The sequence below is a fragment of the Mizuhopecten yessoensis genome, unplaced genomic scaffold (genome assembly GCF_002113885.1).
Source record: "Mizuhopecten yessoensis strain PY_sf001 unplaced genomic scaffold, ASM211388v2 scaffold2329, whole genome shotgun sequence".
Classification (NCBI taxonomy): Eukaryota; Metazoa; Mollusca; class Bivalvia; order Pectinida; family Pectinidae; genus Mizuhopecten; species Mizuhopecten yessoensis.
Window position 1 is genome coordinate 3,484,347 of NW_018404492.1, and position 17,125 is coordinate 3,501,471.

Here is a 17,125-nt window from a genome sequence, read left to right on the forward strand (position 1 = left end):
TCCGTTATTTCTTAGGGTTCCTCCATTACTGTAAGTTACATGATCATGAGCCAGTTACTTTTTATCAATCTATCATTTAAACAATCCTTGAATGAGTTGTAGGCTATAAGGTCCATCATCCACATGAATCGGTACCAATTCATTACATTGGCTGTGTAATCATTGATCATGTTTCTGTTATTTAGTACTACATGTGCAAAGTATAATGCAATAAATGTTAGCAACCAGAAGCCTGCTCTGACAAATGTTTCCAAATTTCTTTGCAAAATAAATGAAGTTACAAAACATTTTCACATATTTACAGTTCTTAAAATATATAATTTACATCAGAAAAAGTGTGTGTTTAATGCTGTACAGATTTACACATGCTACATATATTGTGTGTTTGATATACATATGACACACTGCTGTACATCACCAATATAGACATCCTCTATTTAGTACAATGACTATACTAAAAGTGGAACCTCTCACACATAAAACAATGGCTGTATTGTAAAACTGTACTTATGTCATAGCACAGGAAATGTAAGCTAATTATAACACTCGCCCCCTCATATTCAGGGAGAATAATTGCTGCTTTGTTAAACAGTCCATCCCCACCTTACTTCATGTGTAGTGACGGGTGTCAAATAGAAGGACAGAGCGACCTGTCAGGGCAGAAACCTGTATCAAAACATGGACTCGGAGGTTTTCAGTCTCCGTCCATTAAACATTCCATACTTCATTAATAAAAGACATTGAACTTGGTTCCACACTTTCTTCTGTCGGTAACCCTTGTGTTATCTCAAAACAAGGTAATTAATTTAGGGTATGTTGGATTTAGAAGCTTTAAAATGGATGTTTAGATGGCTAATATGCATGTACATGTATTGTGCATAAAAAATAATATTAGTTGGGATTTATTTGGCTGACAAGTTTTTACAGTTTAGCAAGGATGAAGACTCGCTAAAGAATATCTGAGCTGTTCTCCCCTAATAATTTACATATTCACTACCAATCACCCTTCAAACCCTGCAGTATCCATTCTCAGAGCAAAGTCCCAAACTGATGTACCCACCTAAAACTCATACAAGGGTTGGCGCTACCTTAATTTAATAAGTATTCATATGTATGTGTAGATCTTAAAGTTAATAAAATAAAACCTTTGATAACATAGATCTGTAAATACAATAGTAAGATATACATGTGTACATGCATGTATTTTAACATTATTGAATGAGAATATTTATTAGAGATAAATTTCGGAAATGAAATATGTGCGAACATATAAAGCAAACTGAAAACAATAAAGAATTTAGTAATGGATGTAATTTGGCTATATTCCCTGGTGTATACATATATGACACTACTTGAAAGGCCTACTACCACCCAATTATATGTAAATTTATCTATTTTAAAACGGACAAGTTTTGAATAATTGTTCTTTTGTTACTTGCTTTGTCACTATAAAACCAACCATTATCCAGTTTATAAATCATTCAGTCCTATATATGACCTATTTATGTTGATTGGCTGTTCAGAGCATATATCAATCAGTCAAGTCATGGTCTTGCAGTTATATTATATTTACTGTACTCTGCATCCTTATGAGGACTACAATGTAGTGATGGATTGTAATGAAGGTCATAGAGGTCAATCATCTATTTCATCTCAAATTGCTCTGTGACTGTGCAAAGCCAGGATAGTTAATTGGTAACCTATTTAAACCATTGATTTTTAAACAAATCAGCACCTGTATTAATCAGAGGAATTCAGACCTAGGGTTGTTGTGTATGATGGTACACAATGGGGCCTATATATACTTTATCATTAGTAATACATTATCACACTACCTCAGGTTAGATACCTAGTGGAAAATGATTGTTTTGAAAATGATATCATTATTTTATCAAAATACATCCTGTTGTATGAACCGAAACTGGTTTTATGGGCCTAACTTCATGAGGATGCAAGAATGAAGTGTTAGAATTTATAAAACTTTGGGCTAGCTATATCTCTGTCACGTGTCCTTATATTATCCATAAAGATAAACCTATGTATGCTTGTAAGTGGCAGGTTGACTGTTCGACTGTGAGCTGGATGTAATAAATACTGCACCCCCTGTCATATTGTTAAGGTGTGATATTGCTTATGTTTAGTGCCCAGGTGTGACAAAAATTGTACCTCTATACAGGTATATTCCCATTGAGGTCACAAAGTAACGTTAAAGGTTGAGAGACCCAGTAATCTGTATTGAATCTCCATCAAAGGAGAGTTCCAATTTGTTCAGCATAAAGAGTTATACACACTGAAGAAATATTTATTATAATTCAGTATAATTTCCTTTTTCACAATAGAACCTCAAATATGAGATTGGAACCCGGTGCCTTTTGATTATATATATAGTATAGGAAACTTATCCATTAGTAAAATCACTGAGAATAGTTTTAAAATGATCCACCCCTTTAAAAGCACTGCAGCCTATAATATATTTGTAGATGTATGAACTTATATGAAGATAGAGCAGAGTACACCTACTCTTGTTATGTAATGTATTTTGACCAGTCAAACTAAGGATAACCTGTCCTAGCGGCAGTATTGCATGTCTGTAACACATGTTTCCTTCAATGGACTGTCATGGTGAACCTTTTTAAGCACATATGCTAACTTGCTACTGAAATAAAAACATGGTCACAGCAGTATTGCAGCCGATACCTTGGGAATTTAAGATTATTTCGTGATCAATACTGACAGTAATGGCTTTTATTTTAAACTATGGGTCCAGTGTAACAACAGTTAGGCAATATGTAATCAATATGATAGGCTAACCAATAAAATAATTACATGCCATCACAGTATTTCTCTGGAGATCCATCCTTCACTCATAATTCCTCCGGGGGGAAATGGTACGGTGGAATGAAGATTTTGTCTGTACTGTCTCAAAAATTGAGTTACTAATCTGTGATCTATGGAATGAAAACTGTGATCTATGGAATTCAGATTTGTATGATGTTTGGGAACAGTTTGACCTAAAAGTCTTTAAAATTATAAGCATGATGGAAAGCAGCGCTAGATCTGATGTATTCAATGTTCCTGTCTGTTGAAGTTTAAACATGGACTCTGAGCATTTGAAGACCAGGGAGAAACACACTGTGTGTATATATAAATATATTAGTACGTGGCAACTTCCTCTGTTATTTGTGCCCATAATTTATATCAAAGGATTGGTATAGACTGGAAACATTATTTACAAATTACTTCAAGACTCCCTCACACCCATGGTTCCTGTTGGTTTCTGTAGTTTGGGTTTATAAGTTCTGCCATAATGCTACAAAAGAAAACCTGAATAATTAACTGATAGCATAAACATGTTACGAACATCAACTATGCGTTAATTTAAAATATAAAACAGTGAATTGTTAAAAAAATCTTTCCTGTTGGGTGAAAACTACTGGCAGTCAAAATCTCTTAGCAACAAGCCAGACACACCAAAATATAATTAATGGTTAGGTATCAGTGCATGTACATCGTTTATGCACATATATACAGTGATTTGAACATACAAGATATCTACATGTTATAAGTATTTACTGTACATATTTTTAGTTGTATAAAGTTATATAAACAATATTTACAATATTTATGGTTCTGTATATCCATGAGCAGAAGGGTAATTGCTCTTTGCAAGACAATTAAAACATGTTCATTGAAAAGAGCACTTTAGGGCTGGTCTGGTGATTCAAAATTCAGACTCAATGACAAGGACTGGAATAAAAATAAAATAAAATATCNGGGGGGGGGGGGGGGGGGGGGGTAGGGACTATAGGACTATAGGTTTTCACTCAGTCCATCCTTCCATCCAAGAAGTTTGTCTGGGACATATCTTCTATACGATTTCACCTAGAGTAACCAGATTTGGTGTACAATAACATCTTGGGTTGACAGAGTGCAGAGTGTAAGAATTAGGTCACTGTGACCAATGATTTGACCTTTGACCTCCACTTTTGAAAATGTTTGTCCGGGGCATATCTTCTATACTATTTCACCTAGAATAACCAGATTTGGTGTATAAGGACATCTTGGGATGACAGAGTGCACTGTAAGAATTAGGTCACTGTGACCTATGACTTGACCTTTGAACTTTGCTTTTGAAAATGTTTGTCCAGGGCATATCTACTATACTATTTCACCATGAGTATATCCAGATTTGGTGTACAAGGACATCTTGGGATGACGGAATGCAAAGAGTCGGTCACTATGACCTCACTTGACCTATGCTTCCTGACATTTAAGTGTACTGTTTTAAATATAGAAATCATTACCGGTGGGGGACTATGGATTGCCTTGCAACACTTTGCTTTAATTTGTGAAAGACTGAACTGATATAAATAATGATTTTTATCAATTGCCTCATATTTGTGTGATTGCACAATTCACCAAAAAATCCATACATCGTGTACGGTCCACACATCGTCCACACATCGTCCACACATAGTGCACACAACTGGGGGATTTAACAATCGATTGCCCTGTTATGCGATAAAATACGCACCTATGTTACGGAATAAAAAAATCCGGAAGGTAATGGTAAAATACGGTACATCATATATGTCTTTTATATTTGATCAGTATATTTTGTACTTTAAATACCTTATTCTTCAATGTATGTTCCCCATTATTATAAGGACTGTAAGACCTATCAATAACGGAACTGTACTTATCCGGTACAGAACTTGTATGTTTATACATTGTATATAGAGAATAATACATGCCTTTTTCCATATCACATCCAGTATCAACCCGAGACTGCAATATCAGCCCAAGGACCGAAGGCCCGAGGGCTGATATTAGTTGAGGGTTGATACTGGGTGTGATAGAAGTCTTCAAACGACTTCTTCCCAATAACCAAAAGGTCCGGGGTACTGATATTTGGCCTGTAGCATGCTGGGATGAAGGGCTACCAAGTTGTTCAAATGAATGACATTGGCCAACTCTCAAGTTGACAGGGGACAAATGTCGTAAAATCTTCAAAAAACTTCTTCTGAATAACCAAGGCCCAGGGTACTGAAGTTGGGCCTATAGCATGTTGGGATAAAGAACTACCAAGTTTGTTCCAATGAATGACCTTGACCAACTTTCAAGGTCACATGGGTCAAATGCCGTAAAATCTTCAAAAAACTTCTTCTGAATAACCAAGGCCCAGGGTACTGAAGTTGGGCCTGTAGCATGTTGGGATAAAGAACTACCAAGTTTGTTCAAATGAATGACCTTGATCCACTTTCAAGGTCACAGGGGTCAAATATGTTAAAATCCTCAAACGACTTCTCAATAACCAAATGGCCTGGGGTACTGATATTGGGCTTGTAGCATGCTGGGATGAAGGGCTACCAAGTTTGTTCAAATGAATGACATTGGCCAACTCTCAAGTTGACAGGGGTCAAATGTCGTAAAATCTTCAAACCACTTCTCAATAACCAAAAGGCCCAGGGTACTGATATTGGGCCTGTAGCATGCTGAGATGAAGGACTACCAAATTTGTCCAAATGAATAACCTTGACCCACTTTCAACCTAATGTCCTTGTTCAACATTCAAGGTCACAGGCGTCATATGTTTGAATATTTTAATTGGTTCTTATGAATCAAACACTGATATTCTGCCTGTAGCTGTATTTTAGTCCACTTTAAGATTACAAGTGTTAGATTAATACCAGGTGAGCGATGCAGGCCCACTGGGCCTCTTGTAATACATGTCAAAGATGATATTTATCGCACAACTACACACAGTTGTGCGCACGCTATAATCATATCTATTTGGCAAGCCATCCCTATATTAATACATGTCAAAGACGATATTTATCACACAACTACACACAGTTGTGCACACGCTATATAATCATATCTATTTGGCAATTAAAGCCATCCCTATATTAATACATGTCAAAGACGATAGTTATCACACAACTACACACAGTTGTGCACACGCTATAATCTCATATCTATTTGGCAAGCCATCCCTATATATGTCAAAGACGGTAGTTATCACACAACTACACACAGTTGTGCACACGCTATAATCATATCTATTTGGCAAGCCATCCCTATATATATTAATACATGTCAAAGACGATAGTTATCGCACAACTACACACAGTTGTGCACACGCTATAATCATATCTATTTGGCAAGCCATCCCTATATATGTCAAAGACAGTAGTTATCGCACAACTACACACAGTTGTGCACACGCTATAATCATATCTATTTAGCAAGCCATCCCTATATTTATACATGTCAAAGACGATATTTATCGCACAACTACACACAGTTGTGCTCACGCTGTAATCATATCTATTTGGCAAGCCATCCCTATATTAATACATGTCAAAGACGATATTTATCACACAAATACACACAGTTGTGCACATGCTATAATCATATCTATTCGGCAAGCCATCCCTTAATACATGTCAAAGACGATAGTTATCACACAACTACACACAGTTGTGCACACGCTATATAATCAAAGTTGTTCATGCTTCACATGGTGTAACATCATGTGATAAGGTTTGTCATACAATAGTCTTCATCATCCTGCTTGCTCCCAACCCAAGTGTGGAAAAGTTTGCAATGTTCATTAATACCAGGGGGTGGGGGAGAGGGATGATAAATCCAGCTTGTTTATTAATAGTTTTTCAAGCTCAGCAAACATGCCCTATGCTAGCAGAAATTGCTCTATATAAAGGTAGGATTTATTACAGATACTAAAACTAGGTGAGCCAAGCTCTGATTTTGATTTAATTTGAAACAGATACTAGTAGCTTAAATTTTAGTCTATGACAGTGCCATCTTTCCAAATACCTTGCCTTTTGCCAATATCTTAGTGTTAATGGTTTAGGTCCAAGACTGACCATAAAATTTAGGTAGTCACTAAAATGCTTATGTATGTTGTGGTTTGAAATGGTGATAACAACCAAAAACTTGATATCAAGATTGAAGATGTAGATAATCCGAAAACTCCATACAAACACTGGTATATCAAACTAGCTACTTATATATATGTTATAGACCCATGCTGTGCTAATAGGGCTGTAGAACCAATTAAGCTGGTCTGAGACCCTCAGCCGCTCCATACACTGTTCCATTGAACTCTGTAGTAATAATGAGAGCTATTTAGGCCAGCCAAGTTTTTCCTGAGTAATTACCCAGCAATAACTGTTTTACTTGCAGCCTGCTTATAAATCACTTACTTCAATTAGCACTGTGCTCTTTGAAGCTCTCCCATCTTACTTTCACGTTTGTACTTTTTCTGATAGATCCTGAACATTATATAGACCTTTGATATTTGAAGCTTTATACGATTGGCAGCAATAACATTATAGGTTAGCATGACTGTTAACACTTGTAATTTATATCAACTTGTCGCTTAGCCTGAACTTTTACTGTGCAAATATATTGTTTGCCGAGCTCTGTAAAACGATACATTTACATTTCGACTTTGAAACCTTAACTGTTAATTTCCTCAATTTCTGGGTGACCTTATGTGTTAAATCTGACGCAATGCATTTGTATAATGTCATTGGTGTAAGAATCTACATACATATATGTAATGTACCTGTACTGTAGGTGCATGAACACCTCCCTAGAAACATGTATACATGTCTAATGGCATTTGTCTGCATGTGGTGAAAGTACAACTGTAATAATGCTTTAGGTCGGACTTCTGGCTCTACTTTGGTTACTGATATTAATGCCAGGCTCATGTAATAATGATAACATCAGTTTTATCCAGTAAATTCAAAATATTGGAATGATGTAGATATTTTCTTACAAATTTCGGTACAAATTTCTGCTGAAATTTAGTAAGGATTTAGTAATACATGTATCTACTATGGAAACTCGTGTCTGGAACTGAGCGTAAAAAGGGTCAAGGACATGTTCATGTGCATGTGACATGATAAGCAGGGGACGTAATATTTGAAAGTATTTCTGTCGGTGAATAATTCATTTCACGTAAATCTCAAATTAATAGTTTAATTTCTGGTTTAGTGCCTCGATCACCAGGATATGATTGAATACCCATGATGCATAGAATCTTTTATTTTCAATTAAAGGGTGAAATCAGTCTTGACCTAGTCTAAACTAAACATGATCCCAGGATCAGAGTTCCTGATCAACTGTAGAAAGATACGTATACCTGAGATAGAAGGTTATCCGAGATGCATTTTGAATGAATGACCTAGAGCTTTATTCAAATTCATAGAGGTCAAAATTGTTAAAAATTTAAATGACTTATTCTCAAGAACTGTAAGGCCTAGCTATAGGTTCATGATGCTTTCTGTTGCTAGCGAGAATAGGGAATTATCAAAGGGCCTGTTTCCAGTAATGTTAATTCTCCATAGGAGCCTGCCCCCGTATAATTTCTTATCTAGCTCAACTACTGTTTTTTTCTTTTCCGAAGAATAATTTTACACCTTTCCGACACCCAGATTTCATAATTTCAGTGAAAATGTATTTTTATAAAGTTGTCAATTTCAGCATCAAAGACATAAGTTCGTAAATAAAAGAAGGTTATCTCGAAATTGTAATTCGCAACATAGTATAAATTTCTTTTGATAAATATTTCCAAAACATCGTGTTTATTCATAAAACATAAAAAAAAAAATTCTCGGATGAAAATGCACTTGCAGAGACACAATTATGAAGAAAAATGCCATAAAATTGCAATTTTCTCCCGTTATATAGTTTTGGATGCAAATTTCCATCAGAAAATCGGATAGAGCTTTACTTGTTTCATATGTGTACCAAAAATCAGCTAATTCCATGTGGTGGAACGTTCTCATATCGCCGCCTGAATGTGGTTGTAAATTGAAAGAAAAGGGGAAATGAGTAACAACCTTGTCTGAAACCCTATTATATAGCTTATTATATACAAACTTTTATATTGAATATCAGAGCGGATATTTTCATGACAGTTTTATGATGTGTAACGACTAAATAAACAGTATCGATATAAAGATTTACACTGAGGACACCCTGATACATGAATACTGTTCTATCTCAAGTTGTCCTCTTCTGAATTTTCTGATCGTGTGGCCTTGTACATTTATCCGTATCTTCTTGTCTTTGTCTATACGTTTACGGAATCATTGACTCGACGCTAGCTATTCTTGTCTCACTTTCCTTGTTTTATTGTCCCATCTCCAAAGCGTTGTGGCTCTGTCAGGGTTGGGACCCTGACTTGTCTCACTTTCTTTGTGCCTGCCGACCACGCCACATCGAATAGATAGATTATCCATATGAAATACTTTATTTTGTTCTAAGTAATCAATCAATTCTGCGCTTCTTGGAGGTATTGAATGTGATTTATTATATTGTCTTGTTATTTTGTGTAATTAGTTGTTCGTTATTTATCACACATTTTCGCATAATTGTACCAAACTACTAAGTATTAGCTGTTTACAGCAATCATCGGTGGCTTGCTATTTTGTTACTTTATCGACGCTTCATAAACCAATCGTTATTGTTTCAAGATGGAGGGTAAATGTGTTGGAGAAGGGTGTCAAGTATACTTCAAGAAACGTAGTGGCAATAAGAACAGAAGTGCACGCAATGTAAATAGTCCACAATATAAATGGCTCCTAGATACGCTGGTGCAACAAGGATTGATGTCAGCAAAGGAACAAGCACTTATTTGCCAGAAGTGCTACATGAAGTATCTTCGGAACAAAAATCAGCCTGAACCTGAACCCGAGCAGAACCAGGAAATAGAGGAAGAAGACGACTCCCCGTCCCATATCCTGCCGTTGCTGACCCTTCATGATCTTTTGAATGGATCATCTTCACACAAAAAATGCTGTCTCTGTCTTGTTACCTTTGCAAGAAATGGAACAAAATCATCAGTCTTACCAAAACGTGCAAGACATCACCTGATCTATTCACACAAACTGTGGTGTCCCACCTCATCCCGCGTCTGCTCCATTCACCTTATTGGTAACGACTTAGATCCGTCTACAGAGGTTGTCCTTGATGGTAGAGGTTCCTTGGAATCTCAGTTACCATCAAAATCGTCCGAAATCATTAATGACCTCCTAGAGGTGTCGCACGTCCTTTCACAGAACCAGTCTGCGTTTACAATAAGCTTTTCTTCTCTTGATGACTCGGCATGCATGGCCTGGACAGGTTGGTCCAAAGATCAGTTCCTCGAAATCCACTCGCACTGTTCCCCATATCTTTCATCTGGTATATATACCAAGACTACACACGATGCTCTATTACTGTTCTGGGTAAAACTGAAAACCGACATTTCCTGGAGTCAGTGTTCTTCTCTTTTTGGAATTTCCAAGTCAAGTGTGTCCAAAACTTTCCACTCCATAGTACAGGCATTAGACACATCGATAGTCCCACAATTTCTAGGTCCGGATCACTTGACAAGAGAACAGTTGCTCGGGCACAATACTGTCTTTTCAGAAGCATTTTTTGGAGATAAAGCCACTGCCATATTAGATGGCACCTATATTTATATCCAGAAAAGCTCCGACCACAAGCTCCAGAGAATGTCCTACTGTGGCCAGAAGAAGAGAAACTATCTCAAATTCATGAGCATCGCCTTACCAGATGGCTACATTCTGGACACAGTAGGACCATTCACTGGCAGCGAAAATGATGCTACAATTACAAAAAAAGTCATGGACAAGCTAGTTACTTGGCTACAACCAGACGACAACGTTGTCGTTGACCGAGGTTTTAGAGATGTCCTACCAGTTCTCGAAGCCTCTGGCCTCAATGCTAGCATGCCGTCATACCTGAAACCCGGTCAAAGTCAACATTCTGACGTCCAAGCAAATCTTGACAGAACTATCACCAAATCGAGGTGGATTGTGGAATCCTATCATGGTCGTCTGAAACACTGGACGTTCTTCCGAACGCAATTGGTGTCTAACAGCTTTATCAATGTCATCGAGGCTTTGCTTCGAACCGTCACAGCCTGTCTGAATGGTATTAGAGGACCGATCTACCAGAGATCTCCAGAGAGAGATGCCAAAGATAGGCTAATGGCTGAACGTATGAAGGACCGTTTGACAACACCGAATGGTTTAGCTCAGAGAGTCAAGACAGATCCGGATCTATCTAGACGGGCAAGGTCCGAGTTTGTCAAGATGGATGCATCTTCCGTACTGTTTCCCCGTCTCGATCTTGATTACTTGAGAACCATTACGTGTGGAACGTATCAGATATCTCTGGCTCCTGGTTACATCGCCGAACATTTAAGTGATGACGGAGACTATGAGGTGTGGCTTTACCAGCACTCCCCAGACCTTCTCCGATGTCAAATACATTCTCGACACAAAAGCCAAACGAAATATAACGTTTGGATACGGTTCACCGTTTCACCCGATGTTGAGGCCCCAATAAAGGACTACTACTGCCAGTGCCCAGTTGGAGAGAGAACGATGGGAATGTGTGCGCACATCTCCAGTATCTTGTACTACCTTGGGTATTACAGGACGCTGGAAAACCCTCGACCATTACAACCACAGGTAAAGAAATTCCGACAAAACTTGAAATAGTTTTCCATGCGGCAACGGAGTGCATATGTCGAAAGTATGTTTGGGGCTCGATATGAAAGATCCCCGTTACCATGTGACTAACCAAACTTATAAATATAGGTATTATACAATCGCCCGTAGCTATGAACACTCCCGTAAATGCGAAAACCAACCAAAATCATAAGGAACACGTTTTGTTTGTTGTTCTGTCTATTTGTCAGCCAATGTCTTCAACCACGGGGACTTGTGAAGTAGCCATCTTGGATTTTTTTTATGAAAAAGTGTTTCTCTCACTTTTTTTCATATCTGTGTACATATTCTCAACATACCGAGCAAATACTCTCGTTTTTTTGTTAATTATCTAAAGAAAGTCGAAAATCGGCAATTCAACCATAGGCTAATTCAACCCAACATTTGAAAATGTTCCACCACTTACATTTTGATGATTTTTCCTCTCATCAATAGCATATTACGTACTGTTTAATAGGATAAAAATTGGTTTGCATCCAACGCCCATAAAAGGGTGTATTCTCTAAAAAACACAGTTTTTGTGTCTAAAATGTTATCATCGAAAATGGCATTTTTGAGATTGTTTCTTCCATAAAACAGCCAAATGGCGCGATGGAAACATGATTTTTTGTCACAATCATGCCATGAATGTATTCTTTACGGTGACCATCATTTGATTAGATTTTCATTAATATTTTACATAACATGCACATTTTATCAACACTTAGACAGCTTCTGAAAGGTACAACTTTGAGGAGCCATAAAAAACAAACCAAGTGACCTAAATCTTTATACTTTATAGATTTGTGACCACAACAGCATGGGCAATGCACCACCAACAGGAAATTTGAATCAGAGAAGGGGCCGTTTTGGAAACCGGCCCTTTGTATAAGTGACATTAACCTAAAGTTGTTAAGGTCCTTATAGGGATGCAATTTATTAAAATCCTGAAATGACATTTACAACTATATAAAACTTTGTACCATGATAAATGCTCAATTTGTTTTCGACACAAACCATGATTGAAAACTAATTTTGCAAGCTTGCAAAAACATCCGTTTCCTTTTTTCGGTCAAATACAAAGTGATTTTGCACTCTTTGCTTGACAAAGGAAACAGACTTTTTTCAAAATCTCTGAAATAAGTTTTCAATCACTGTTTGTGTTGAAAACAAAAGGCACTAACTCAGCACTTATCATTCATACCAAACTGATGGATCTCATTAATGAATATTGGTCATGTGGTTTTTTTACCAGTAAGCAAGGTGAAATGGAGACTGGTCTCACATGTAGTGCTACTACTTTTATTTTTTTCTCCTCCTTTCTCAGTACAATCATTCTTCAGTAATTGTTACTAGGTCTGATAGGCCTCTTGCAGGTTTTTTAAAGCATAGATGGACTTAAGGATTCTAGCTTAAGGTAATAGGATTGTGTCACCATTTCTCAGAAGAATTTCTTCAAATTTTGTAGTTATACTGCTTTGAAGTAAAGATAATTTTCTTCCACAAAAAAAATATAGGTTGTCAGAATTTTAAGGATTTAAAATGGAAATTTATGTAAAAGGGAGTGAATTTTGAGGGTGGAAAATGAAAGTCACAATTTTTGCCAAAATAATGTCAATAAAAATGATACTGACATAGATTAGTATTGCATTATAATGTATATCAATTTAATACATGCTGAAATTGTGTAAAATTAATTATCTATAAACGATTAAAAATTGACATTTTATAATAAAACCATATACACATAGTAATTGCAGGTAAGAGTTATCTTTCTTGAAAAACTTCACAGTAGTGACATAGCTAGCCGGTTTCCTGAAGTACAGAAAAATGGGCACATGTGACTCATTGATAAAAAAAAAACTGAATTAATGCCTGGAATGCTTTTAAATACTTTAATAATGAGAGAACACACTGTTCTGTCAATAATAAACATACAATATTCATCAGTTTAATATTATATAAATCGCGGTAATATATCNACCGAGGCGAAGCCGAGGTCAACAATGCTTTCCGAGGGGTGAAAATATGCAATATCGCCCTCTCATGAATGTGATTTTTATTTTATTATACCGAGTGTCATGTTTAGGTGTTTCACCACTTCACCATTTTTAAAGGTCCTTGTGTTGATTTGACATAAACCAAGACTTCATCTCAACAGTTGTCGAATGAACCAACCATGAATGTGATTTGATAACACCCTGGCACTGGGACGAACCATGCACGCATACGTTTGGCGCATGTAACAATTTTTGGAATAACACCCTGGCACTGGGACGAACCGTACATGCATACGTTTGGCGCATGTGATATTTTTTGGAATAACACCCTGTCTTATTTATCTTTGTAAAACGAGCAAGTAACATTGGAAATGTTCACATCTTTCTCAACCAATCAGATTACGAGATTTTAACAGAAGGTATAATAATAAACATTAGAATATGCGGAAAATTGTGATACTGTCTCCCTACATTGGATTTTCAACTAGGGATGTACTTCCTTTTTCCGTTTATCAATACACTCCTATGACCTTAAGCTGTAAGGATTCAATCAAAATTACCATAACATAATAGCGTACAGTGTTTGAATATACTGGGTCTCTTTGATAAATATTGACCTTTTGATAGTTTATAAATGAAAAAGATAAAGAATCTATAACATAATAGAAATTGAACAATATGTTTAATTGAGCTGCAATAAAAAAGTTAGTGTGGTACAGCTGAATGACTCTGGAGTATATTGACGTAACGTGATGTATTTATGATGATGTGCAGCCATAGGAATTTGATATGTTACCTCTTAGTCCCTGTCAGCTGCATCTTAGCGCTGTGTATTCATAGGAAACAAAATCATTCTTATAGTGCTGTGTTGTGTATTCATATGAAACAAAAAATAATGAAAATCATTTATGTAAATATTAAGGTGGATTTGCAGAAACATCTGTTTTGTATTATCGACCGACATGAAGTGGTGAGCAGCTTACCATTTATCTACTATAGAGCGATGAACAGACACGTTCACAGCTATAACTCTATACATCAGGCATGCAGACGGAAATTGATTACCTCAACAGCAAATCTGAACAATTGTTTTTAATACAAACATATGTTTAGTTCTATATTTATACAGTACATTTGGTATCAATGCTGATATTATTGGACAGACAGATCCTGTTTCGTATGTACAATCAGGGCTTTGGGATTTAAATCCATCACTCAAGAGACTTAATTCAAAATCTTTGGAAAAGAAATGATATTATATTTTGTAACAAATATGTTCTTTGAATACAATTCTTTGTGTAGTTTAATGATGAGTAAATTCAAGGTTTTACATGTACAGTACGTACTAGTGTTAAATATACATGTATACTAGTGTTATATACTGTGAGTAGTCTCGTGGCAATCATCGTATACCAGTGCAATAGAACCTAGTATTGTTCTAAATAGTCAGCATGGCAGTTTTCTGTCTAGAGCAAACCGTAATATTCAGAACTCTGTGTCAAATATACCGCTACATTAAAATAAACAGAAGTCCTGAATCGTCTAAATGCTTCCTTATAATTATCAATTTAGGAAACAAACAGTAAATCTTTAGGCTAATTTCACTGCTACTTCAACACTAAGTAGAATACTTGAGCTCATGCTAGGTAAACATTACAGGAACAACAGTTATAGTACATAGAAATCACCGGTAGCCCACTCAGGTGATATAAATACCAAGTTAACGTTATATACATAATGTTCACAAAAATACCTATAAGGTGATATAAATACCAAGTTAACGTTATATACATAATGTTCATAAAAATACCTATAAGGTGATATAAATACCAAGTTAACGTTATATATATAATGTTCACAAAAATAACCTATAAGGTGATATAAATACCAAGTTAACGTTATATAATGTTCACAAAAATACCTATAAGGTGGTATAAATACCAAGTTAACGTTATATAATGTTCACAAAAACAACCTATAAGGTGATATAAATACCAAGTTAACGTTATATACGTAATGTTCATAAAAATACCTATAAGGTGATATAAATACCAAATTAACGTTATATACATAATGTTCACAAAAATACATATAAGGTGATATAAATACCAAGTTAACGTTATACACATAATGTTCACAAAAATACCTATAAGGCGATATAAATACCAAGTTAACGTTATATACATAATGTTCACAAAATAACCTATGATATAAATACCAAGTTAACGTTATATACGTAATGTTCATAAAAATACCTATAAGGTGATATAAATACCAAGGTAACGTTATATACATAATGTTCACAAAAATAACCTATTAGGTGATATAAATACCAAGTTAATGTTATATACATAATGTTCATAAAAATACCTATAAGGTGATATAAATACCAAGGTAACGTTATATACATAATGTTCACAAAAATACATATAAGGTGATATAAATACCAAGTTAACGTTATATACATAATGTTCACAAAATAACCTATGATATAAATACCAAGTTAACGTTATATATATAATGTTCACAAAAATACCCTATAAGGTGATATAAATACCAAGTTAACGTTATATAATGTTCACAAAAATACCTATAAGGTGAAAAAAATACCAAGTTAACGTTATATACATAATGGTCACAAAAATACCTATAAGGTGATATAAAGACCAAGTTAATGTTATATACATAATGTTCATAAAAATACCTATAAGGTGATATAAATACCAAGTTAACGTTATATATATAATGTTCACAAAAATACCCTATAAGGTGATATAAATACCAAGTTAACGTTTTATACATAATGTTCACAAAAAATACCTATAAGGTGCTATAAATACCAAGCTACCGTTATATACATAATATTCACAAAAATACCTATAAGGTGATATAAATGCCAAGTTAACGTTATATACATAATGTTCACAAAAATACATATAAGGTGATATAAATACCAAGTTAACGTTATATATATAATGTTCACAAAAATACCCTATAAGGTGATATAAATACCAAGTTAACGTTTTATACATAATGTTCACAAAAAATACCTATAAGGTGCTATAAATACCAAGTTAACGTTTTATACATAATGTTCACAAAAAATACCTATAAGGTGCTATAAATACCAAGTTAACGTTTTATACATAATGTTCACAAAAAATACCTATAAGGTGCTATAAATACCAAGTTAACGTTATATACATAATGGTCACAAAAATACCTATAAGGTGATATAAATGCCAAGTTAACGTTATATACATAATGTTCATAAAAATTCCTATAAGGTGATATAAATACCAAGTTAACGTTATATTCATAATGTTCACAAAAATACCTATAAGGTGAAAAAAATACCAAGTTAACGTTATATACATAATGTTAACAAAAATACCTATAAGGTGATATAAATACCAAGTTAATGTTATATACATAATGATCACAAAAATACCTATAAGGTGATATAAATGCCAAGTTAACGTTATATACATAATGTTCACAAAATAACCTATGATATAAATACCAAGTTAACGTTATATAATGTTCACAAAAATACCTATAAGGTGGTATAAATACCAAGTTAACGTT

General features: G+C 35.1%; 1 protein-coding gene across 1 annotated transcript in view; it reads left to right on the forward strand.

The window, feature by feature from the left end:
* Positions 1-17,125, forward strand: part of LOC110445626 (serine incorporator 5-like) — a 42,180-nt gene that overhangs the window by 3,567 nt on the left and 21,488 nt on the right. The window lies entirely within an intron of this gene.